This window comes from Camelus ferus, chromosome 16 (assembly GCF_009834535.1).
Source record: "Camelus ferus isolate YT-003-E chromosome 16, BCGSAC_Cfer_1.0, whole genome shotgun sequence".
NCBI lineage: Eukaryota > Metazoa > Chordata > Mammalia > Artiodactyla > Camelidae > Camelus > Camelus ferus.
The window spans coordinates 50,983,797-51,008,530 of NC_045711.1; the positions used below are offsets into that span (position 1 = coordinate 50,983,797).

The following is a 24,734-nucleotide window of genomic DNA, read 5'->3' on the forward strand; positions in this document are numbered from 1 at the left end:
CCCTTTCACCGCATAAGCTCTGAATAGGCTCAAAACAAGCACAGCCTGTGGGTAACACTGTAGAATTTGGAGCTAAGTTTTATTGTCTCCACCAAGTTCAGCCAGCCACAGAGCAACAAATCAAAGTTCCAACAAGCACACTGCATCTGCAGGACTTAGGTGTGCTCCAAGTCAAATATTTGCAATTTTTTCATCCCAAATCTGCACAAATGAGAGTATGCAGCTCGCAGCACCAGACCTCTAAGTCCTGTAAGCCAAAATGATCTGTAGTTTCACTCCCATGTCACACACATGCTACCTTTTACTGACTCCTTAACATGTATATGCGACAGGAATTGTTCCAGCAGTTTGCATATATTATATTTACTCCTCATAACAAATCCCACTCTGCTGATCAGGAAACTGAGGCTAGAGAGGTCAAGATGACTTGACCAATGCCAGAAAGCCAGTGGAGCTTTAGTCAAACCCGGCTCTGCCTGGCTCTAGGGAGATGGGTTGTTTCCCAGATCCCCCTTCAGCTATCGTCACTAACTGCAACACCGGCTCACCTTCATCAAAGTAAATCCAAGTGCTAACAGTCTGAAATGATGACAAGAGATGAGAAAAATATACCTTAAACCATAGCACAAGACCCAGGATTTCCTAGCGAGGAAATGCAGTCACCTTCTTTAGCATAACTAATTCCAAAGGCTATGGCTCAAAATAGAAGACAATCCACAGTTGGGTTTTTTTTTTGTTGTTGGCTGTCTCTCAACTGACTTTTTAGAACAAGGGAAGTGAAACGCAAAAGTATACTCACACTTTTGGCGAAATTTTCTAAAACTCTCGAGAAAAGAGTGATTTTTAAAAACAGTTTACCTTTACAGTTTACTTTGATAGGCTCCAGACATTCAAAAACAAACCAGCAGCAGCATTACTGTTGAAAGTTGAATCAGCAGCATTACTGATCAACTTTCTTCTACGGACTTGAAAAGTATTTTCTTACCACACTACAAGATTACTTCCTGTACTGAGAGCAGAAATGGAAACAGCTCTGGTTGTCACAAATCAGATCTTGAGGCCACAGTTGCAGAAAGTGCTGTTTCCCTTGAGTAGGAGCTGCTGATCTGAAACCTCCTAAGGGAAGGGTGTCTGAAGAAGAGCACTGAAAAAAACTAAAGCAAGCTGTTTGTACTAATGTACAGACAGTAGCGGTGGCTGGCACCACTACTCCTTAAGTGTTTCACTGCTTTGCAATTGTTTTCCAGCTTCCAAGCTCTGAATCTGGCAGAGAGAATGCTGTTCTCACAGTCATACGAGTTATATGATCAGCTGCTCTGTGGTGTGTGGGTGTTGACCTAGGTAAGTGACTGGTTACAAGAGGTTCTGCAATACTAAATCAAGGAAGTACGCTGTCCCCTGAGATTTTAACAATCTGTCACTATACTATGCTGACAAAGAAAAGTAACATTTTTGCAACTTTGAAACAGTTTGGGTTTAGGATTCGCAAATAACTTCTGACAGTAAAACCTTAGGCACTACATGAACAAAAAATATAACCTATAATATAAGCCAGTTCAGTCATGTTTATTAGATAATAAAAAATGCAATATTTGCCATCTCAGCGTGCTTTCAAAGTTCACAGGTCCACTGCATAATTATTACAATAAATGCTATTCTTCAGGTGTATAAAACACGTTCTATGCAAGATTCCAAAGCTCCCTTGCCTTCCAAAAATCTGTTAATGCCATAAATTCCTTGGTTTCTCAGAAGTCTCAAAATATGAAAAAAAAAAAAAAATGAAGTCGCCAAGGGATTCTTTAAGTGAAAAGTATCATCAGAACTATAAGCTCCTGGAGAGCTGGCGACTGTGCTTCTTTTATATCACTGTCCATCACAACACTATCACACACTGGAAGAAATGTCTCTTGATTTAAATATGATCAAAAGGCAAAGGCTGGATGCAGAGGGATTTAACGAATAGCTGATATTTATCCCCTGCTTACTGATAGAATGGTGCAACATTCATGCCTACTTCTAGATTTCAAACATGGAGACTGACTTCCCTAGTTATAATTAAAATTCTTCCATTAAAACAAACATTTTAAATGGATGATTCTGATGGTAATATCACCCTGAACAAAGAAATGAAATCATATTTAATAAAGCTGAAAAATCTTCAAGGAGCAGGTACTCTACTACAGGAATGATAAAGCCTTAAGAGATCAGATCAACCTCAAACAACACGGAACGATTCCAGATAGGCACCATAAAACAGACCACTGACACCCCTGCTGAAATCTGCTACATTTAGAATATAGTGCAAGGAACATACATTATCAATTGGTCAGATTTAGACCAAGTTATTTTGACTCCAGTTTTAACTTTTTCTGAAACTTTCACATACATCTTTCTACTGGAAGACAGGAAAATGGTGCCTTACAAATGTCTAACTGTAATCAAAGAACAAAACATAAGGATACATAGTTAATCTACTTTGCTGCTTACTGCTCAGGACCAGAGTAATGCCAATCCTTAACAGAAAAACAAAACAAAGCAAAACACGAAATTCAAATTCCTTTCACTTTTGCATAATATAGATCTTAAGCTGAGGTCCCAGGACCAGGCTCAAGATGACTGTAATTGCATACAAATTTATGTGTGTCTGTTTATTGAGAAGAGGGCCCTAAAGGTGTCCATGACCCCAAAGGAAGGTTAAGAATCACTGAACTAGATATTTCCAGGATCCCTAAAACTCAGCAGTGAACACTTTAAACAAAATTACACTAAAGGTAGTATCTACCCGAATACATGTGCACAGGTCCTGATACAAACAGCCAAGATACCTGCCAGCCCTATCACAGTACACCACTCTCAAATCAGCCCTATATGGGAACATCACCTGCATTCAGGGCATACACTCACACATGCCAGCCACAGCAGCTCTTCATTCCCTAAGCATACACATGTTGTCAACAAAGCATGTGCTAGTTCCCATTCCCAGAACAACACGGACCTAGCCATCTCTGGAAAAAAATACACAGACATTCTTCCCAAAATACTACCCTATGTATTTATCATGCCTTGACCATAGATGTTAAACATTACAACAAAATAAGTGAAATTCCCACACAGCATATGTATATAATTAACTGGGAAAAAAGCATCACTCAGGTATTACTCAGGGTCACAAGAGATGCATATAAGGGAAACAACTACAATAATGATGCTTGAACACGGGGACAATCTGCGGACAATCAAAGACAGACTCACACAGCAACGTCCTGATAACATGGTTGTGGAAAGCACCCTTCTCCAAAGGCAAAAACATATTCCTTTGATTGGCACAAGCCATTTCTGACAATGCATCCGCGATGAGAGACACTGTTCGGCAATGAGGGTGGGTGGGTGGGTGTGGGGGTGTGTGTGTGTGTTGTGGGGGAGGGATGTGCTAGATGTGATCAAAGACTGGCCCTCTCCAAGAAGAGCATATGGGATCTTAAATCGTGAAGACGGTCTTCGAGGGTGAGGTAGGAGCATTTATCATTTCTACAGGAGACATCCCTCGACAATGGACATGTTCTGTGCAGATGTAACTGGGGTGTCACTACCTTTAGTGGCTCCCAACTAAGAATCTTAAGCAGAGCCTGATTGGAGGGGAAGAGGAGGCGGGCGGGTGGACAAAGGTCTGCATTACCCTCTGGATGAGTGTTAGGCGGGTGTACACTGGACGCATTTTATCTCGGGCGGCACAATACTCCCGGGGGTTGGAGGTTTGGGCGCAACCGCAGGGCAGGGGAGGCAGTGGGTGCAAGCCACTAGCTGCAGGGCAGGAGAATGCTCGCAGGACGAACCGGTGCAAACCTCCCCTGGGCCCGCTAACCAGTGCGACCCCGGCCTCCCCCTGGGCATCGGGGCGAGCGGACTCTGCAAAACTGGAGCCTAGCTCGAGTCCGGGAAGGAGGGGACGAAGGGGCAGAAGCGGGCGACCCCGACCCAGGCTCGGGACTAGAAGAGCGCAGCGCCCGGGGCCTCCCCTCCGAATGGGGGCTGCTTCGGCCTAGCGCACGCAGCTGCCTCGGCGAAGGGTTAACCCGGCACCCAGAGCCCCGGTCGGCTCGGCGGGTGGCGGAGAGGAAGGGCCGCTGCCAGGCGCGCAGCAGCGACTGTGGCGTGTGCGTGGGGGGCAGGGGCCCCTACTCACCCGGGCCGGTCGCCTCCGCCTCCGCCTTCCCGACCGCCGCCTCGGGGGTCCATCCCTGCGGCGGGGGGCCTGTAGCCGCGGCGCTCGAGTAACAACCGCCGGCCGGGCCGGCCCCTCACCCCGCCCAATGTCTGTCCTGAGGGCCGCTCCGCAGACCCGGCCTCGGCGACCGCCGCCGCCGCCGCCGCCGCGGCGCTACGTGGCCGCCGCTCCGACGTCTCGCCACTGCCTTTCGAGCGCGCGAGGGCGAGCGGGGCCGGCGGGGCGGGAGGCGCGCGGGGAGGGAGGCGGGGGAGGGGGTGTGCGTGTGTGGTTCTGTGTGCGGAGAGGGGGGCAGGGAGGGAGGGACGAGAGGCGGCGAGAGCGCGCGCGCGCCCGCGGCCCCTTCCCTCACCAGGCCCCCTCGCCCAACAGGGAGCCCGATACCTCCCTCCGCCCGCCCCCCTGGCATCTCGGCCGCTGGGCGCGGCGGCTCGCATGCGCAGCTCTCGGGGCCGTCCCCGGCGCACCTTTTCTCCTTCCTGCCACTTCGTGAGAGCTCTGCCGCCCTTGTAACCGCCGACTCCCGCTCCACCCCCGCCTCCCCTAAGCCAACACCCGAGCGCCCAGGTAAAGGCATGGAATGCGCGTGCGCACCGCTCTCCTGGGGTCTGGGGGCGTGGTTGCTGAAAGGAAGCCAAACCGTAGAGTGCGAGGGAGCTTTGGGCTGGCTGTAGGGTAGGATTCCACAAAGTAGGGGGCAGTTTAGGATTCGGGAAGGTTGAGGTGAAGAAGAGGGGGCCAAAGTAGAAAAGTAGGCCCAAGTGATATTTAGAAAGTAAAAGAGATTTTTTGGTTTATGAAATACGGTATAAAAAAAAAAAAATCTTGACTCCTGATCTCGTTACTGGAAGGCAGTGTGAGTGACAGAGGACAGAAATAAAAGAGGCAAAATATAAGCAGTGTGGTCACTCGCCAGATGAATGGGACAGCTAATAAAAACTGGAGAAATTTAAAGATTGCCAAAGTGGTCAGAAAAACAAATTTAGAGACGCACTTGTTCTGTGGCCAGGAAGGGGGGGGGGGTGCGTGCTCATGCGCGCGCGCTTGAGCCAGAGCTGCTCAAAGCCTCCATTTAAGTATTACAGCTTTATGACTAATTAGCAATTAATCATTAATATAATTAATGGTCCTATTAGCTAACAAGTTAACATTTATCCAAGTTCAGAGCCAAGAGAGGGTGTCCATAATTGAAAGGGCTTGGAGTACCGAGAGGGGAAATGAACAAGGCAAGGTGAAGGCCTAGGGTGGAGTAGAACCAAGGCACGACCTTTCCCATCATAAACCAAATTTCCCTGATGTTTTCCGAATCTTATCGTAATTGGAACTCCTTATTCTCCCTCCATTATTAAAAGCACACTTAACAAGTGTTCCTGCACTGAGGCAGACCTCTCTAAACATTTTCTATTCAGATGCAGGTAATTCTCCCCAAAATAGCACCCCCCAAAAGAAATTCCTGTGGGAAGTAAAATAACCTGAGTCTGGGAAAAGGTTAGGGATGAGACTGAAACTTTATAAAGGGATTCAAGGACTGACTCTATTCTTGGCTCCTTCCAAAAACTGATGCTTGGATTTAATTACACTTGGACTCCAGACCCCAGGAATTGCAATTTAGCAACTGTGGGTCATGTTCTTCAATAGTGAGTGTCTTCCATGGATAAACACTAAAAATGATACCATATTTCAGCAGGTAGAGAGAAAATCTTCAGGCAGAAGAGGAGGAAATAAGCATAAAGTAGTACAAGGAAAAACTTAATTCAATGTGAAAAAGAACTTGGCATCTATGGGGGCCAGTGAGCCCAGAACATCTGAGATGTCTAGCTTTGCCTTCTCGGACATTTGATCCATTCCCCACCCTCTGATTGTGAGGGCCATCCTGCTTGGAAGGAAGGTATGCAGAGTGATGACTAAGGAAACAAGGTGATCTTCCAAATCTCTGGGACTCTTCACCCACAGGCCAACCCTCTGAAGGGCTCCTAGTAATTAGAATAGTAATATGATTACCTGCCCTTTGAGGAGTGCTTTATGGCTTTTGCAGAGAGGTTCTGTCCATTATCTCATCAGATCATCCAACACCCCCACAAAGCAGGCAGGACAGGTGGTATTCCCAATGAAGGAAGTTCAGGCCAAGGTAGGTGTATGGGCTCAGCCCAAGTCACCCAGTCCAGTCAACTGTGGAGGCAGAACAGGACCCGGTCTTCCAACTCCCAGGGTGCTGTCCTCTCAGAGGGTTTGAAAGGCTCTAGAAAATGACTGCATATTCCTGTGGAGTGAAAACAAGTAGTCTTGGCATGTGAGGGAGAATAATTCTAATATTCAGTTCTAAGACTGCATCTCCTTTATTTCATGTTTTTCCCCCCTCCTTTCTCTCTCCAGGACCCTGGGACTTGCCCGATGTATCTGAAGCCTTGGTGACTGGTTCTCTGGAAGGCCTTGGGCCTGGCAAGGCGATCCCAGTTCCTCTGCTCCCCCTTAACTCTTACCCTTCAAGAACCTACCAAGAGAAGGGCGTCATCCCTTGACATGTCACAAGAAGAGGGCGTTTGCTCTCAGTCAGCCTGCCTTCTTCAGCTGCGGGCACTACAGCTTAGCAGTCATGGCAGGCAGGGCTTAGCACCCACACTGGCCTTGTTGAAAGACAAGGCTTCTCTCATCCTGGTTTCCCGGCCCCGGATAGTTCCTCACCAGCTTTTTCAGTAAGTGTGGGCAGAAATCAACAGGACCCTTTTTTTTTTTTTAATTTAAAAGTTTTAGTAAAAAGTTCTGTATACTTTGACAGCTCTGAAAACTTCACAGATTTAACTGAAACAGCAGCAGAGCTATCTGGTTTCTATAAGGTGAGCTTGATGACCTGGTACAAGCTCCCTATTCACTGCATTTCTTTGCTCCCCAAGTTTCCAGGGGTGTACCCCTAGTCAATAATAGTTCTTAACACATGTACTTATGGAGGGGCAGTGGCCGTGGCTCCCTACCAACATCATTAACTAATATAACCCTGTCCTGCTGCCCCAGACTTGGGGCCAGAGCTTGGTCATGACCTTCTGGGTCCTCATACTTGTAGTGTTGTGACCTTTGTTCAATCACTTCATCTTTGAGGCTTTGTGAAAAGAGGGGATTATATGATTCTTAGAACCTTCCAGATCTGATACCTAGGATTCTACTCTAGAAAGCTGACTGTGTTTGTTAATACCTTGCAATTCCATTCTTTTCCTAAGAGTTACTATCCAATTCTCATCTCTAAGCCCTTCCTATAGGAAACTGCCCCTTCTACAGAGTGGATAAAGCTGTCCTGGTCTCTCCTTTCGTATTCACTTTCCCCCCCCTCATGTCTCTAAGTGATAGTGTTTAGAGACAGCCCAGAGAGCTGGACTCTTGGCTTGTCTGCCACAGGGCTTGTCTGTAGACGCACACATGCGCTCATGTGTATATGTGTATTTCCAGTCTTAAAGGAATGTGGTCCATGGGCACTTTCATTCTGTGCCCCTCAGCTCCCACCACCCCTACTTAAATTCCAGTGAAAAGTTAAAATAAATGCCAAGGTGCTCTAGAATAAAAAAAGAGGATTCACTAAAAGACCAGATCTGTGAGTAGAGCTGTTTTGCTTTGGGGATAGAGATGAGGGAGGCTACTGAGACAGCCAGTGTCACTTCCGTCTCAAGCTTGGTTTTGGCTGTAACCTGGACCCACCATTTGGTTCACAGCTCCCTACAGCTGTGGTCTCTGTACATCACCTCTTCCATTTGGAACATCTCAGAGCTTGGAGTATGATTACTCTGGTGTCCTTGTCATCAAAAATTTTTATAATTTTTTTCAAAACAACAGGTATGTGACCATTTGTACAAGTCTTTCTTCTCCAGTAGTTTATTTACTCCTTCCCTCAACCCTGGGAGGTAGGAAGGGCAGGAAATGTTCTTCCCACTATTTTTTAACAGCGAATTAAAACCAAGGTCCAGATTTTAAGGGCAGCATGGCCAGAACTAAAATCTGGGTCCCCGCAGTCCAAGTCCAGCACTTCTCTGTGACACGATACTGCAGCCCTTTGCTGGACACCATACAAAGCAAATTGAACAGATGTGGTCTCTGTTCTCTGGAAGTTTGGACTCAAATGGACAGCCATGATTCTGGCAAACATAAAGGGACAAAAGTGACTCACAGTCAACTCACCTATGCCAATAAATAAATGAGTTAAATAGATAAGGAAAGTCATGTTTACCTGGCCTACTAATTTTTTTTTAATTCCAATTGAGTAGAAAGGACAGTGTTAGTGAGGCTAAGGTTTTGGTCCAGTCCCATCTACCTACTTGCTTTGCACATGGAAAACTATTTGTAGCTGCACTGCATGTCTCTTCCCCTCCTTGTCTTCAATGTTCTATCAACCTTCCTGAAGCTTCTACCAAGTGTCTGTCGAGCAAGGTGGGAATCAAAGACCATTAAGAAATCATTTCTGGAGGGCGGGGTGGGGCCTGGGGGCAAGATGGTGGCCTCAAAACGAGGGAGAGCTTCCTCCACGCTGCATCCCTGGGTCCCTCGGTCTGCCGAAGATGCAGGCCTCCGAAGGATGGATTTTGCTCCTTTAAACCCCCTCCCACTACCCCCACCTTTTCCAAGAGTCCTGAGTGGTAATTCCACTTCTAAGTGGGACGAGTGTCCACTAACAGATGTAAGGAATTGATAAAACTTCCTCCAATAGAGCATGCTGGCTCCCTCGCGCCCTTCTGCCCAGCCCTGAGCCTCGAGCGGGTGGCTGCCTGTCTCCCACCCACCCACCCAGGGTAGGCAGGAAAATGCAACCCCCTCACCGTAAGCTTATAGACTCATTTTAGCATGAGCAAATATGAAGTGTTCAGAGATCAGGAAGGTTGCTAGTGGATGTTTAACTACCCCCTCAAAAAGAAATATATTTTCTTTGAAAAAAATGCAAAATCATCTCAGCCCTCAAGCAACATCTTTAACCATTTTCCCAATTCAAACCACTGTGAAAGCTTTCGCTAACCCTACATCAACCATCTCTATGGATGGAAGGACAGATCAACTCAGTCCCTGTCATGTTGTTAGAGGTCCTGCAATTCATCATTATCGATGCAAGATGGTCAGTTAAGACAGTGGAGAGGTGGGCTTTGGAATTTGAGGGATGTCGGTCCTACCCCAGAGAAACCAGGGCACCACACCACCTGCAATAGCTTAGCTTCCTGGATATCTAAGCAAAGGCGGAGAGGACCCCTGGGGTTAGGGAGCGTGGGCGCTGAGGGAGGCACCCACAACAGGAGAACATCTCCCATCTCTAAGTGGACTGTTGCCACCCAGTTCCTACCCTGGGGGTGCTGCCTCAGGGTCTGTCTACAGCAGAGTGATCTAAGGCAGTTAGGCCCGAATTGTGTTTGAGTCTTTAAAGAGGCTCAGAGATTCTTTTAGGCAGCACGATTAATTGTTGTCTTTAATTGATGTGACATATGCCCCAGAGGCATGCACTGAGGTCCAATTGAAGAGATGGTTTTTTAAAAATTGGAATTAATTAATTAAAGAAGGCAGCTGCACGGGACTGTGAGCTAGTGCCAAACTCCGTAACCCTAAACCAGCCAACCCACCCAACCGGCCTCGCCACCTGAAGAACAGGCCCAAAGTTCTCACAGAGGTGGGATCGGAGACCTGGGGTGCAGTGCAAGACATGGGGGCTGCAAGGGGAAAGGACGAGGTTCAGGGAACCCTCTCTTAGCTTTTATGACCCTGCAAAAGGCTCAGCCCTGGAGAACTATTTGGGCCAAAAACTGTGTTGGGGGGCTGGGAAACGGCAGAAAAGGGAAGGTACAGGGAGGGGCGGCAAGGGGGAGGGGGAGGATATCTGGAGTGAGGGGGCTGGAATGGGAGCTGGCGTTGCTAGCAGGATTGAAGAATGATGGAGCCGCTCCAGGGAGGGACTGGGAAGATCTGGTGGTGGAGGAGACCCTGTGAGCGGGGCTCAGAGGAGGTGGAGCCTGCATGTTGGGGCGGGAATGTGGTGCCTGGGGCCTCTGGCATTCAGAAGAGGTATTAATTAAACCCCTGACCTAAGGTCAACAAAGCTGTGGCAGCTTTTCACAGGAGCTGGGCTAAGAACGACAATAACAATAATAATAACAGCAATTAACCATAATGAGATCTTATCTGCAGCAGGTTGTTCCTGGAGATTTGTTAGGCATTAAGTCATTAATTCTCCTGGCCCCTCAGGGCCACATTTTTCTAGAAGTAACGGGAGGTGAAAGAGGACACAGTTCATCCTTGTGCAGTTCGGATTCTTGCCATCGGCTGGCAGGTTAGTTCACACACAGAGGGGTAAAATCCAGGGCTCCTTTACGTTTTCATAAACTGGTATCATCTTTTGCCTTTATTTAGAGTCTCTAAAATAATGCTTAAAAGGGGTGAGTACAGAAATGTAGGAGTCCACCACTACTAGATGGCTAAACCACTTCGATGGGAGATCTCAAGTCCCACCTGACAGCACCAGACTGCACAATATGCTGCAGTGGAGAGAGGCCTGGAGATGACCAGGAAGTGACCTGGAAGTGACCATCTGCTGGAACCCCTAACTGGTGGCAGGGCTGAGCCTCAACCAGCAGACAAGGTAAGTTGGAGGACTTCAGGTGTTTACCCCCCACAGAACAAGGAGGGAAGTTTGGAGTGAGGGCTAGAGGTGAGTAAGAAGAGGAGGGTCATTCTAGATTGGAGCAGTCACATGGGATGGCGCCTGGGAGCCAGACCTTGAGCAAACCTTAGTACCAACAGTGACTAGCCTGGCAGATTTCAACCGTTCTTTCCTGTGTGTGTTTCATGTAACAATGACTGCAAATTATACACACCCAATCTGAAGACAGACTTTCCTTCATATCCCATAGATGGTAAGAGTCAGCATCGTTATCCTAGTCAAGATCAAAGAGGTCTCAAACTTAAATAGAACGGGTATGCTGGTCACCATTAGGTTGTGGAGTAGCAGGGATTATGTGCCCCATTCATGAAGAGGAGCTGAGTGCCTTTGAATCTCAGAGGTGGGCAGGAGAAGAAATTGTCACAGCTGAAGTGCCATCACCATTCATGTCAAGGAAATAAGAGGGACCCATCCTCACTATTCTGACCCTTGCCGTCCCTCGAGAACCATAGCCTTCCCTCCCTTCCCTGTGTTACTACAAAGAAAGTCACCTGTAAGAAGGTCCTCGAACTTTCAGGGCTTGAATACCAATTGACCTTGTTAATTGCCTCAAAGAACATACATAGTGTTACACGGTGAATTTAGGGAATGGGATGTTCTGGTTAGTCAAATAATCTGGTTTTGAAAGTAGCTACTAAACATACAGTAACATTTGAGACATACTAAAATTGTTCATCACTTATCTGAAATTCAAATTTAACTGAGTGTCCTGTATTTTATCTACTTGCTGGTAAATCTTAAAGAGATCCATAGCCACTTTTTTGGAGCTCCTTAGAGAAAAAAGCAGCAGGAAGGAGAGAGATACTTTGGTAGCCTGCATTCATTGGAACTAGGAATCAGGGACAGAAAGGATAGGGGAGCAAGAAACCCCAGACCAGGCGCCCGTTGACTCTGAGAAGCACACTTACCATCACACTAGATGTGGCGGAGTCTTTGGCCCCACATCAAACTAAACAGTTCTTTTTTTTTTTTTTTTTTTTTTTACAGAGATCTCAGGGAAGAAAGCCTAAGACAGAACATTACCTACTCTCTAATATTATCCAACACTCAGATGGACCCCCAGCTGAGAGTGGGAACAGACAGGGGCAACTTCCGTCCCTCGTTTCATTTCGCCAGCAGAGAGGAAGAGGTGAGTGCTCCATTGAGAAACATCGTGCCGTTCAGAGGGGCTGCTGTGTTCCTCCTGTGCCAGAGAATCCCCTGGTGCCTGGGGACCTCCTTCCCTATCATGTTGGGTGTTGATGGTCCTGTGGAAATGGACCCCCTATGAAGCTAGGTTCTGCTCTGTGTGGCGTTGACCACGAATGTCTTTTTCCTGACTGGGTTGTGTTCTCAGCACGTACTGGGCACCAAGATGTTCCCAATTTATTGAGTACTTTCCACTGTCCTGTTTTACCTCTTATCCCACGCAGTCCTTCCAACTGCTCTTTGAGTAGGTATCTCCATTTCACAGATGAGGAAACCGAGAGAGAGAGAAATGAAGTAGGAAACGATGTAAGGTCACATTAAGTCTCACGTGGCAGGCTCAGGATTGAACCCAGGTAGTCAGACTCCTAAGCCTGCTCTTTTAACCATAATGCTATACTGCCCAGAACTCCAATTCCGTCACCGCACTCTCCTGCTCAGAATTCTTGAGGTGGGGAGGGTATAGCTCAGTGGTAGTGTGCATGCCTGGCATGCACAAGGTCCTGGGTTCAATCCCCAGTACCTCCATTAAAAAAATAAAGAATTCTTGAGTGGCTTATCCTGTGATAAACAGGTTAATGGAGCCCTAAAGATGTCCACATCCTAAACCCTGGAACCTGTGAATATGTTACCTTACCTTGGTGAAAGGGACTTTGCAGCTGGGATTAAGTTAAGGATCTTGAAATTTGGACCTTAGCCTGGATTATCCGATGAGTCCAATCTAACCACAAAGGTCATCCAAAGAGAGGCAGGAGCATTAGAGTCCTGAGAAGGAGATGTGACCATGGAAGCAGAGGGCAGAATGGTGTGGCTGCTGGCTTTGAAGATGGGAGAAGAACATGAGCCAAGAAATGTGGGCAGTTTCTAGAAACTGGAGCGGGTGTAGAACTGACTCTCCCCAAGAGCCTCCAGGAGGAACACATCCTACTGATGCCCTGATGTTGGCCCAGTGCAACTTCTGACCTCCAGAACTGTCAGTAAACCTGTGTTGTCTGAAGCCACTAGGTTTGTGGTTATTTGTTACAGCAGCAGCCAGAAACTAATACAGCTCCCCTTGCTTAAAGGGAAATCTGAACTGCTTTGCAAGGCAATCAAGGGCCCCGTGTTCTCTTCCCCTTGGCTGACTGCCTAGCTGTTAGCTCATGGCCACCCCACTCCCACCCCCACCACGCTCTACACACTGAACTTCGTCAGGATCCTCAGCAGGCCGTGTCCTTTCTTACGTCAATGCCTTCGCTTGTGCTGTCTCTTCCACCTGGAACACCCTCTTCTCACTTGTTTGCCTGGCAAACTCCTCATCCTTTATGTCTCAGCTAAAACAATACCTCCTCTGTGAAGCTTTTCCTCCTTCCCCCAAAGGAACGTAGGGCTCCTTTCCTGCATTTCATGCCTCTGCCTCATTTCATGTGCACTCCCATCAAAGCCGTATTTTAAGGGCCCATCTGTTCCCTTCCTGAATTATAAGCTATTTGAGGGCACAGGACCTCTCTTTCCACCTTTATTCTCCCTTAGCACCTAGCAGGGTCCCCAGCACCTAGCAAGGTGCCCAGCACATCAAATAAAGGTCTCCAGAGACTAGAGCTCCTTTTGTGACCTGTGCCCTGGACCAGTGATGCAGCTTCCCCAGCCCCATTTCTCCATCGATAACAAGCACTGGGGACATCATCCCTTCCCTTCTCTACTGAGAGATGAAGACAAAGGAAAACAGACATGGAAGTGTTTCAAATTCAAAAAGAAAAGGTGCTAATCAAAGTTTTGTAATATTCCATTTGTACCTGCAGTGTACCATGCTTCCTCTCCAAGTCTCAATTTCTTCAGCTGGGAAATGGGTCTAGAGGCAAGCTGCACTAAAGACAGGAACTGTGGCCGCTTCCCCTCCCTACTGTATCCCCATCTACACTGCTCTTTACTCTCGGGTGAATTCTCTGATGTTGGTTGGTGAAGACCCTGAGGGAAGTTTCTCCACATTCTTCGGATTCATGGTTCTGTCTAATGTACACGCCGATATTGGGTATTGTCTTGAGCGGAGAGTTCCCCACAGTCACCTTCTCTGTAACAGAGCTCTGTGACACTGAGTCACATGTGCCTTCCAAGCCTCCAGACTCACCTGAGGGTTCTCCCATGGACGTCAGATACAGGTTTCCCTCCGGCAGGAATTCTCTGACGTTGTGTAAGGTGGTTGCATAAAGATGGTGTATAAAGGAAGGCTTATTCACATTTATTACACTTACGAATGTTCTTTCCTGTTTGAATTCTCTGATGTGTAATGAGAAGTAAATGGCTAATGGAGGTCTCAATAAAGTCCTATTACATCTCCAGCCCTGGGCTGAGGGGCTCCAAGATATAAAGAATGGCCTCTGCCCTTTAGACACTCGCCAACTGACTTGGGGGACAAGATTCACGTACATGAAACAGCTGGGGAACACAAGACATTGTGTAGTCGTGCCAAGCTGTAGAATTTAGCAGAATTCAATGGGAATTCAAAGAAAGAAGCAGACAACTGGAGACTGACCAGATGGGAAACATGCATGGAAGAGGTGAGCCTGTAGCTCGACCTGAAAGGATGGTAGAAATGGTAGAATTGACATATCAGAAATTGACACATTGTAACTGACTATACTTCAATTAAAAAAAAAAGAAATGGTAGAATTGAGGCTGGAAGAGAGAAGAGGAAGGTGTTCCCATTGAAAGGTGGAGGGTGGAAGAAGGACAAAGGAAGGAAGGGAGGGAGGGAGGAAGAAGGAAGGGAAAGACACTCAAATGTAGGAATTTGCCCCTTGATTTAGGAAACTACCACAAATTTAAGGCAACAGCCTTTGAAAACTGTGCTTCTCTAGTGCTTTTCTTGTTTTAGCGCTCAAGCCACTTTCATTTCTACCAGGCACACCTAAAAGGGAAAGCTCCATCACTGCATTTTATATGCCAGCTCCGCCCCACCCGCCACCCCCACAGCATTCTTGGGGCCCATTCCACTTCCACAGCCAGGAGTGTCACCCCCCAGGGTGACAGAGGCACCAAAGTGGGGAGAGAACCCCACCTAGGTGAGGGTTCCAGGAAAGCACCCGAGAGGCTTATATTCGAGCAGGTGGGAGCTCTCTGTCCTCCACCCCACCCCCGCACCCCCACCATCACTTCCTCTAAAAAAATTTCCATATGGGATACTGACACTTAGAATGAGGGCCATCAGATCCGAAGGCCTTTCACTCATGTCAGTTTTATAGAAGTTTTGTGGAAACACTCAGAGTTTTCTTGTTTTCCCCATTCCACAGAGGGCGGCAGATGAGCCAGAGGGTGGAACTTGCAGTGTCTCGTCTTGGTTAGACAGTTGGAGGACTTTTCTGCCAATTACAGTGCTTAAACACTGACTCAACATCCAACAACTGCGTGAGGGGTTAGAGCCTTCATTCAAGGACAAGTTTCAAAATGAAACACAGGGGCACCACTTCTCATGGGCAATGTAGTCAGAGGACAGAGCAGAGTGTGGATTTCATCCTTAACAAGGCGGCTGCTTTCTGGAGAGGTGGTGGAATCTGGTACTTCCCAGCACAGTGAAATTGGGAAATGCCTTTGGCAGACCTTCTCAGCTTCATTGCCCAAATGGTTTGTACATGGAGTTTTAGGCTCTTAATTCTGTCCCTGCTTCCTGTGTCCACTTCCTTAAGAGACTGAATTCAAGAAGGGTGGGGCCTCGCTCCCCTGCCTCCATCTCGGGGGAGAACAGATTGGGAGCTGGTGCCTTGTAGGTCTTACCATGTGGACATCCTGTTGGAACAGTCTCCACTCCTCCCCAGCATGGCACGCTCTGCAAAGAATCCAGGCAGGAAGTAAAAGAAGTATTTGAGGACACTGTGGAAATGCCCAGACTCCCAGGGACCCTAGGTGGTTGTCCAGTCAGACCACATGCCCCATTTTCATCATTAGTGTCTGTCCTGCCTGTTGGTTCATGGGCTCCCCCAGGAAAGGAGGCCTGTCTGCCCTTGTCACCATCAGAGCCATCTCAGTCCCTGTCACAGTGTCTGATACACAGCAGCTGGTAGTAAATATATGTTGAATAAACCAACTATAAATGTGAAAGTGATTCCCTTAAAGAGCTCTCTGCTCTGGTTCAGATGTAGAGTTACACTATTAGATGGGGGCACGGGAGGGGACACTGGTAGGTAATAATAAAAAGAGCTAGAAATGCGTGGGAGGGCTCTGGAAAATAGCCCCCAAATTCCAGGTGTGTCTGCCAAGCAACAGGGGACACTGCAGATTCTTCAGCTCACGGACAGGAGGAGACAGGCAGGCGGGGGTGTTACAGGGTGTATTTGGTCTGGAACAGGGTAGGGTCCCTGGAAAAACAGTGCATCCTGGAGCAGCCTAATCCCAGTGGCAAGCTCAAAAAATGTCTTAGGTGGCTGAAGGGTGAATGTTTCAGCCAGGTGAGTATCAAGAAAGTGGTAAGAAAGGATCTGCTGTATAGCACAGGGAACCATATTCAATTTCTTGTAATAAAATATAGTGGAAAAGAATCTGAAAAGAAAATGTATATATGTATGTATATGTATAACTGAATCACTTTGCTGTACACCTGAAACTAACATTGTAAATTAATTACACTTCAATTAAAAAAGATTTTTTTTTTAAAGCAGCAAGAATTCCAGGAGCATTGATCCTGTGTGAACTCAGAGCTGGTGGTTGGAACAGAAGCGAGGGCCTGAGCTCACGGCCACAAATGGCCAGGGAGGAAGAAGATGCCTCGGGACTCAGCCCAGGATGCTGGCGTTGCCCTGTGTAAAGTGGGGCCGAAACCAAACAGGAAAATGTGTCTTTCTCCAGAGAGCGCCTCCTGAGGGCAGCGCCATGTCTGAGGCATCTCCACCCAAGGCTCCAAGCACAGCACCTTGAGCAGAGTAGCTACTTATTAAATTCTTGATAAATTGAGAGCTTGGCTGGTTGGCCGGCTCTGGGAGGCACTGAGGAGGTGAGAACTTGCGGAGGTCCCCGAAGCCCTGTTGACTGACTTCTCTCCTCCAACGTCCTCAGCCTCTCTTCCATGTTGTCCCACCTCAGCTTGAAGCCAGAAGATGCAGTCAAAGATCTCTACTCTCTAGATGGACAGCGCAAATGGGGAACGTGAGTCTAGCACCTACCAGCTGGGTCTCAGCCTCAGCTGGTGGGGCCACTCCCTCCCTTCTCCTTGGGTTCCCCACTGCCCGCAGGCATCTACTCAGTGGCCCCCCTGCCCTACTCCAGCCCCAGTCATCAGGTTGTCATTCATATCTCCTCCTTGTCAGTCTTTCTTTGATCTCATCTGGGCAGGCAGGGACATGTCACCAACGAAAGCCTGGCGTTAGCAAATGTACACACAAGCGCGCACGCACGCGCACGCGCACGCGCACACACCCCCTTTCCCCTGTCTCTGAGCCATCATCTGGCCCTCTGCGCCTGGCTTGGCTCATCCTCTCCGGGGTGCTGAATGCAGCCTCTGCCTCTGATGGGAGACAGTGGGACATTTTGCACAGCTGCGTCTGTGGCACTGGCCTCCCTCAGGGGCTTGGGGAAGCTCCACCCATGAGGAAGGACCATCCAGAGAGATGCGAAACCAGCAGCCTGACCTCATGATGCCCGAAGCACCTGGCAAGGAGGGTACCAGTTCTGTCATCCTGGACCCAACCCAGTTTTCTCTTCTATGATCCATACCTTCCCTGGCTCTCTTCCAGGCCAACAAGATCTTCCCCAATTGGGGAAGGATAAACGTGGTCTAGTGAGTAGGGGTTGGCAGGAGACGGAGGTCCTCCAGGACCTCGGTCAAGTCATGCCCTGGCTCTGTGCCTCAGTTTCCCCCTTGAGAAATTCTGCCCATGCTTCCAGGGTTAGGAAAGTCCCTGAGCTGACTGGGGAGGAAACCCACCATCATGTGTGTTCCTTTGCAACCAGGAGCCGCCCGCCCTGCCCCACCCCACCCCAGGAGGCCTTGCTAGCTGGTGACGCCCCGGCCAGCAAGGCAGGGTCCTGGAGGATGAAAGCTCAGAGAAGCCAGAGCAGGAATAATAATGATAATCATCAGCTGTGTCATCTCAACCATCCAGGAATGCGAGGCCCCACGCCCTAAGTGCCCCACACCCCAGGACACTCCGAGGGCTCCTCTCCCGTCGTTTTACTGAAGCGATCCCACACTCAGCCATTCCCAGCCCAACCCATCTGGGTTCCCAAGGACTGCAGTCCAGCCACCGGCTCATCCATCACCCAGGTTCCATGGGAAGACTGAGCTTGACAAGACCCAAGCCAGCAGCAGGGGAAGGTGTGGGCAGATTTGGTGTCTGGTGAGAGCCACAACTGTCTTCTCACTGTGTCCTCAACATGTCAGAAGGGGTAAGGGAATTCTCTGGAGTCTCTTTTATAAGAGCACACAAAAAAACATAAACATGTGAGGGGATAGAGGTGTTAACTAACCTTATTGTAGTAAACATTCTGCAATATATACATATATGTAATCATCACATTGTATAGCTTAACTTATGTATGTTATATGTCAATAATATCCAAAAAAAGATGGAAAAAATAAATTTAAAAAATTCTCCCCAAATTAGTGAACTCTGCATAGTTTCTAATCCTTGAGCTAAATAGAATAATTTATATTTGCTGAGTAAATCATGTATTACTTTTAATTTCCAATTTGTTCCTATGTAATCTACAGATTCAATGCAATCCCTATCAAATTACCAATTGCATTTTTTCACAAAACTGGAAAAAAATTAATTTGTATGGAAACACAAAAGACCCCAAGTAGCCAAAGCAATCTTGAGAAAGAAGAATGGAACTGGAGGAATCACGCTCCTTGAACCTAGAGGGTAAAGAAGAATGGGGTTGGAAAAATGCATTTGAACCAGACTCTCAACAGCCACATGCTGGACCACGAGATTCAGGGTTTCTCTTCAGTGAGCAAGGGGGAACCTTGGAAAGTTTAGGGGCAGGTGAGGAAGGGAACTCAAAGAAGTTAAAAACCAAATGAAACTTGCCCAGAGTCCTACGGTGAGTTAATCTGTGGCCCAGCCAGGACTTGAATTCAGATTGGTATTGACACAGGCAGAGCACCTGGACGTCACACTGACCAGACAGATGGGTCTGTGGGAAACTGCTTCAGGCCAGGGGCAGGCAGGTTTTTCTGGGAAACCTGTTGATTTCCTCTGATGCAGTAGGCAAGCCAGAGCTTTCACAGGAGGCTCCTTCCTGTCCCTGGCCAAGAGTGACAGGACAGACCAGGCAATGCCAAAGGACCCTTCCCCTCCTCGGCCCAAAGCACTTCTCACTCTCAAGTGCCACACGTTCCTCTGCTCCCCTACACGCCATACGACCCTGGCTTCCTTCCTCATCTCACTCCCCGCTAACTGCCTGGTCACACGTCTCTCTCCCTAGCTAGACAGAGCCCCGAGAGGCTCCCAATTTAGCCATCTTTGACCTACCCCACCCCCTGACCCCGCACAAAGCCTGGCACCATCACAGAAAGCAAACATCTGCTAAGAAGCAGCAACATCCACGCACCCCTCCTCTCGCACCGCGGAGCCAGCACCTGCCGTTCCATTCACTGCCCGTGCACCCTCTGTGCAGGGTAGGGGAGAACAGTGATTCATGTGAGGCTCTAACTGGGCATCCAGTGATGCATCAGACACCAGACTGCCCTCAGGGATGTGGGCCTCGGCCTGGGAGATAACAGTGTGAGGACAGCATGGCTGGAAACAGAGGCCTTGGGAAGAAGGCAAAGGGTAAATCAGCCATGAAGGCAAACAGGACGGCTACAGATTGGCTTCCAGTCACCCTGGGGACCAAGAAGTGCTGGGAAGAGTCCACCGAGGGAGCGAGGCACGTTGAGATTTATTTAAAACTGGATCACTACGTAACTCTGGAAAGACAGCTTTGTGCCTTTCTCCAAATTTGTACACTGTGTGTGTGTCTTAAGAACACAGGCACACCTTGTATTGAGCTTCACAGACTCTGCATTTTTACAAACTGAAGGCTTGTGGCAACCCTGCATCAAGCAAATTTATTGGTGCCATTTTCCCAACAGCATTTGCTCATTTCATGTCTCTGTGTCACATTTTGGTAATTCTTGCTCTATTTCAAACTTTTCTATTATTATTATACTTGTTACAGTGTTCTGTGACCAGCGATCTACGATGTTACTACTACAATTCACTGAAGGCTCAGGTGACTGGTTAGCATATGTAGCCACAAAGTAATTTTTAAAAATTGAAGTACAGTTGATTTACACTGCTGTTGGTTTCCGGTGTATAGCAAAGTGATTCAGTTATACATATGCACATTCCTTTTCAGGTTCTTTTCCATTATAGGTTATTAAAAAATACTGAATATAGTTCCCTGTGCTGTACAGTACGTTCTTGTTATCTGTTTTATATATAGTAGTGTACATCTGTTAATCCCAGACTCCTAATTTATCCCTCCTCCTCTCCCCTTCGGTGGCCGTAAGTTCGTTTTCTATGTCAGTGAGTCTGCTTCTGTTTCATAAAGTTCATTTATATCATTTTTTAAAGATTCCACATACAGGTAATATCATATGATATTTGTCTTTCTCTGACTTACTGCACTTAGTATGATAATCTCTAGGTCCACCCATGAAGCCGCAAATGGCATTATTTCATTCTTTGCCAAAAAGTTTTTTTGATTAAGGTATGTACATTGTTTCTTTAGAAATAATGCTACTACAGACTTAATAGGCTACAGTATAGGGTCAACAGAACCTCATGTGTGCGCTGGGAACCAAAAAATTCACGTGAGTTGCCTCATCACAGTATCTGTTTTTCCGCGGTGGTCTGGAACTGAACCCGCAGTACCCCTGAGGCATGCCTGTATATTTCTTTCTCTGAAGCCACATAAAACTCTTCAGGGAAAATATGCCAGGAATTATTACTACCTGAAGTTCAACTCCTTCTGGATCCCACAGCACCCCTTCCACCCTCTCTACTTGACCTGACCCACAGGCAAGCCTTACCTTTGCTACCAGTGATCACCGGCACATTACGTGGTCGAGAGCGGCAGTCAAAGATAATTGGTTTCTGTACCCAAGCGATGAGGAAGTGAGTCCCTTCCCCTACGACAATGTCCTGCACTCCACTAGGTCAGAGATGACAGCTCTGTGTCCAGCATCCACTAGGAACAAAGGATAATGATGGGTCAGAAAAATCCCCTCACTCTTTAACCAAAATGACCGTGTCTTTAGAAGATCCCTGATGCTTTCTGTTTACTTATTAAGTCTCCCCTCTCCTGATGTCTTCTCACACTTCTGGTCTCTAGAGGCTTCTAAACAGGTACAGAACTAAGCCACCACTTCCCGTCCCATGTGTCTTCCCAAGGACTCTGGTCACAGGATCTTCAGCATCTTTCTCCTTGAAACAATTGGCTGCTAGTTTTCTGATTAACCACCCCATCCCCAAACTCCCACCAACACATTTCCAGGAATCACCTCCTCAAACTTCTTTCTAAACCCACCAAGGTCTTCATTCTTACCACATCCCTTCCCGGTTCCAGTTTAACCCAGTGTTCCCAGAAGCAGCACCCTCACAATGGCAATCCTAAAATTTGGAAGGCCCCACTCTTTCTTCCCAATAGCCTGGTTTCTCTAAGGTTTTAAGGGGCTATGGAGCTGTCTTGTTGATCCAGAGAGGAATTAGTGATGGTGATTACTGTCCAGCTATGCAGGGGTGGCCAAAAAGATCAGAGTATAAACCTGTGCCACAGGAGCCAAGCAGGCTTTTCTGACCAACTGCTTTCTTTCTCTGCCCTTTTGGACTTTATAGTTGGTCCAAATTATCTTCCCACTGAAAGTAATCCTCCTCTTGTCAGAGTCACACTCGAGGTGGGTCAATCTACTGCTGCTTTCCAACAGTGAAGGTCAGAGACCATCAAAGTTAGAGGGAGTCTCAGACAAAAAACAAGTGCAACCCATTGCCTGACCAATGAGAAAGCTGAGGCATAGGGAGGGGGAAGCAACTTGCCTGAGGTCACACACAGAAGTAGAAGAAAAGCCGGCCTGAACCGCTGCCACACTGGTAAAAGCTGGGCAGTGCATCTCAAAGATATTTGCTCTGGAACAACCCAACCACAGCAGAACCAAAGCGCCCACTCAGGACAAAGTCACCAAAGGTCTAAAGCCCCTGCTGCTCCAAACACAGGCAGGAGAGAACAAACGACATCTCCATTTCAGCTGGCCAGTCAAATTCTGGCTCCCACCTGCAGCATTTGGGGGGTGCAGCATGACTTTAAATTAACAAGAGCAGCTGGAAACATCCAAGTAGGCTGGGAGGCTCTTTGTGAATAAAGGCTCTGAGTGAACCTATGGCTACAAGGACAGAGGCTCTGATGACCAGGCAACCACATGGCGCAGGAGGGCAGTAGGTGAGCCCTCTTGGTCACAAACACATTCACAAACAGCTGCTGCCAACAGGAGTGTCACATGGGCTCTGCAGACCAATAGAAATCCCCAGGCAAAGGGCAGTGACCTTACCATTATACAAGGCAGAGATCACCATGCCTCCTGCAATGGCTAAGGCCAGGCCGAACTTGCCGATGGACTCAAACACTTTGGCAGCCATGTCTCCTGCTGGACCCACTCACACCTAAAGGGGGAAAAACAAACAAAACAACTTGATCCCAAACTCCTCAGAGAAAGCCCTCTCTCTCTGCTGGCTATTTCTTCCCCCACTCTTGAGGGCTCTGAATCATCCACTGAAGGACATTTCATAAATAACAGTCTGCGGCCTGTAAACGTGTATTATCAATTCCTCTGCTTTCTTCTTTTTCTACCACTTGAGAAAAGGGGTCTGGGGCACTTAGTTCAAAAGGGGGAGAAGGCATGGACTTGATACCCAGAGAGAACTTAGCACCAAACCAAACCACCTTCCCACCTCCTGGACAGGTAAGCTCTGGGAGAGGCTGTGTGGTTAGTTCTGGGTGATTTTGGTTCAGAGAACAATGTGACTCCAACAGCAAAATAGCTAACCTTTATACTAGGCAGTCTTCTAACAGCAATTTGTGTATTTAATCCTCACACCAACCGTTATGAAGATTACTGCAGATGAGGAAACTGAGGCACACAGAGAGGTAACCTGAGGAACCTAAGATCACACAGTTATGAGTGAGTAACCAGGATTAGAACCTGAAGGTCAAATTCTGGAAGCACAGCTCAACTCCTCACCACACTGCTTCTCACATCAGGTATAAGAATGACCTGTTATCATGGAAGCAGGAGCTGGATGACGTTCTGGGGCCATCATACCAAGAATGAATCGGGCGACTCACAGACACGGAAAACAAACTTACGGTTACCGGACAAGGGGGGCGGGGAGCGAGTAGGGGGATAAATTGGGAGTTCAGGATTTGCAGATACACACTACTAAATATAAAATAAACACCAAGGTCCTACTGTACAGCACAGGGAGCTAGTGAAAGAATAATAAAAGGAATATATATATATATATATATATATATATATATATATATATATATGTATACTGAAACATTATGCTGTACGCCAGAAATTAACACAACCTTGTAAACCGACTATACTTCAATTAAGAAGAAATTTTTTAAAAGTAAAGTTTAAGCATTTAACTATTAAAAAAAAAAAAGAACAAATGGGCGAGAAAGGCTCTCAATAGCGGCACCGGGAGGGAGAGCCCTGGAGCGGGGGTGGGTGGGCGGGAGCACCGCTAACCTCGCTAGAATCCACCCCTGCACTTAACTTTGTCTTGCCCCGCTCCGTCGTCTGCGTCCACTTCGGTCTCCCCGCTTCTCCTCCCCAGACCGCAACTTCTCAGGCTACCTTGATCTCTCCCCGTGCACTTAAATATTCCTTTCCAGAGACCAGAACACCGAGTCCCCATCAGCCTTTCCTTTTTTAACACAGCTTCTGGATTATTCCTTACCCTGCCCCCATATACACCTACCTTACTCTACGCAACCCCTGGCTCCTCCCGGGCTCACTCCCTACCCCTCCGGCCCGAGGTGGACCCACCCATGCACCCCGACCGCCCAAACTCCATGCGAATGGAAGTGCAGACCGGGAGACACGTGACATGAGGGCATCCTGTGGACCTGGGCTACTTGTAGTCAGAGAGATGGTGAGGATGAAGGATAAGGATACTGAAGAAGGTATCTAGGAAGAATTTAATTGTGCTGAGGCAAAGATGAGGGGCAGAGCAGCACTGGTACACCAGCTTCAGGAGTGGACCCAATTTGTTGCTACACAGAGCATTTTCCCTTCCAGCCAGGTGTGCAGATTGGAGATGAGAACAAATACATCTTGAACTCTGACTGTGGACCAGTTGTTTCATAAATGCATAATTTTATTTAATCCTATTCTCATATTATCATTTTTGAAATGAAGAAATGGAGATTCAGAGAAGTCAAGTAACTTGCTCACAGTCACACAGCTGATAAATGGCAGGTATGGCTAATATCATAGACTGTGCTTTTCCAAGGTGTGGGAATGTGTGACCTGTAAGTAATATTTAAACAAAGGTTGATTCTACTTCAAGGCTCAGAGCCAACATGGGAGGGGTGGTAATTATAGCAAATAATTATAGACGAACATCCTTTTTTCTTCATTCATTTAACACATATACATTGGAGGCCTGTTGTGTCATGCTAGAC

The 24,734-nt window shown here is 47.5% G+C and overlaps 1 long non-coding RNA gene and 1 pseudogene across 2 annotated transcripts; one reads left to right on the forward strand and one right to left on the reverse strand.

The window, feature by feature from the left end:
* The first annotated feature begins 4,361 nt into the window (after window positions 1-4,361).
* Window positions 4,362-18,473, forward strand: LOC106729023. 2 transcript variants are annotated; one of them, XR_004326536.1, is made up of 6 exons: window positions 4,362-4,792; window positions 6,599-6,918; window positions 10,427-10,511; window positions 10,592-10,820; window positions 11,889-12,030; window positions 16,715-18,473. It is a non-coding gene; the product is annotated as an uncharacterized LOC106729023 (long non-coding RNA). The 2 variants fall into 2 exon arrangements; XR_004326537.1 differs by lacking the exon at window positions 4,362-4,792 and adding an exon at window positions 5,733-6,113.
* The window catches only part of LOC116669178, a 29,927-nt pseudogene continuing 11,441 nt past the window's right edge, over window positions 6,249-24,734 (reverse strand).